The sequence below is a fragment of the Staurois parvus genome, unplaced genomic scaffold (assembly GCF_062004578.1).
Source record: "Staurois parvus isolate SC_StPar_1 unplaced genomic scaffold, SC_StPar_1.0 ptg000470l, whole genome shotgun sequence".
Lineage (NCBI taxonomy): Eukaryota > Metazoa > Chordata > Amphibia > Anura > Ranidae > Staurois > Staurois parvus.
In genome coordinates this window covers 3889588-3891936 of record NW_028318266.1, presented here as the reverse complement: position 1 = coordinate 3891936, position 2349 = coordinate 3889588, and positions in this window count along the sequence as shown.

The following is a 2349-nucleotide window of genomic DNA, read 5'->3' as shown; positions in this document are numbered from 1 at the left end:
TTTAGCCTATATCCTTCTCCATAGGTTTCAGCCCTTAGATACACTGTGATGTGTCATCTTAACTAAAACATAAATCATAAACTATGCAGAAGTCATGCTTAGTTAAATAATCTGTTAACACATAGGACACCAGGGGCGGACTGACCATTTGGAAACTCGGGCACTGCCAACTAAAACATAAATCATAAACTATGCAGAAGTCATGCTTAGTTAAATAATCTGTTAACACATAGGACACCAGGGGCGGACTGACCATTTGGAAACTCGGGCACTGCCCGAGGGCCCGGGGTCAGTAGGGGGCCCCATGAGATGCCCCTGGTACCTTTTTCATAGGCTTTTTTGAGTTTGCGCAAGGACACAGGGGCCCCATGATCCCCTACTAAGGGCCCGGGGTCAGTAGGGGGCCCCATGAGATGCCCCTGGTACCTTTTTCATAGGCTTTTTTGAGTTTGGGCAAGGACACAGGGGCCCCGTGATCCCCTATTGCCCGGGGGTCCCATGAGTTGTCAGTCCGCCCCTGGTAAACCCTGTTATCTGCATGGAAGATACACCTTTACTATTTTTTTTTCCAAAACAAGATAAGGTTTACATTTTATTTGTGTGTTCATTTGTTTTCTTATTCATGGTCTGGACATGACCCTAGTATGTACAAATTATTTTTAATATTATTATTATTATACAGGATTTATATAGCGCCAACAGTTTGCACAGCTCTTTACAGCATGAGGGCAGACAGTACAGTTACAATACAAGCCAATACAGGAGGAATCAGAGGGCCCTGACCATTGAAGATTATAATTAGAGATGAGCGAATCGAACCAGGCGAACCGGAATTCGATACGAATTTCAGGAAAAATTCGATTCGCGTCAAATCCGAATATTTGCCTACTTCGGGTGCGCGAATCGGATTTTTCCCGATCAGCCGGCAAAAGTGTCCCTGCAGAGAGCACCGCTATTTCTGACAGTTCTCTGACAGAAGGAACACATGTACAGCGGTTGAAACATTGTATCTATTAGTTTCCATTTAGGATACAGATGTTTCAACCGCTGTACATGTGAAGAAGCTGTCACAGAACTGTCAGAAATAGAGGAACTCTGCACATACACTTTTTGCCGGTTTGGAATTCTTATTTTCATCCTACTTCTTCTTCTTCTTCTACTTCTTCATCCTCATCCTCAGAAGAAGAAGAAGAGGATGAGGATGAGGATGAAGAAGAAGAAGAAGTAGGATGAAAATAAGAATAATTCCAAGCCGGCAAAAAGTGTATGTGCAGAGCTCCTCTATTCTGCAGATACACTTAGAGGAGCTCTGCAGATACACTTAGAGGAGCTCTGCACATACACTTTTTGCCAGCTTGGAATTAATCTTATTTTCATCCTACTTCTTCTTCTTCTTCATCCTCATCCTCATCCTCAGAAGAAGAAGAAGAGGATGAGGATGAGGATGAAGAAGAAGAAGAAGAAGAAGAAGAAGAAGTAGGATGAAAATAAGAATAATTCCAAGCCGGCAAAAAGTGTATCTGCAGAGCTCCTCTAAGTGTATCTGCAGAATGTCATTTATGGAAACAAATAGATACAATGTTTCAACCGCTGTATGGAGTGAATGTCCCAGAACTGTCAGAAATAGACTATTTATGACAGTTCTGGGACATTCCCTCCATACAGCGGTTGAAACCGCTGTATGGAGGGAATGTCCCACAACTGTCAGAAATAGACTATTTCTGACAGTTCTGGGACATTCACTCCATACATGTCCCAGAACTGTCAGAAATAGACTATTTCTGACAGTTCTGGGACATTCCCTCAATACAGCGGTTGAAACCGCTGTATGGAGTGAATGTCACAGAACTGTCAGCAATAGACAGAAACTGTCACAGAACTGTCCTTCTTCTCATCCTTCTCCTTCTTCTCATCCTTCTCCTGCTTCTCATCCTTCTCCTTCTTCTCATCCTTCTTCTCATCCTTCTCCTTCTTCTCATCCTTCTTCTCATCCTTCTCCTTCTCCTCCTTCTCCTTCTCCTTCTTCTCATCCTTCTTCTCATCCTTCTCCTTCTTCTCATCCTTCTCCTTCTTCTCATCCTTCTCCTTCTCCTTCTTCTCATCCTTCTCCTTCTCCTTCTTCTCATCCTTCTCCTTCTCCTTCTTCTCATCCTTCTCCTTCTCCTCCTTCTCCTCCTTCTCCTTCTCCTTCTCCTTCTTCTCATCCTTCTCCTTCTTCTCATCCTTCTCCTTCTCCTTCTCCTTCCTCATCTCCAAGGGCATTTAAATTAAAGGTACAGTGTTCTGCACTAATTTAAAGGCTCTCTGAAGCCTAGAAACCCTTTTTATAAGTTAACTTCGTAGCGAATT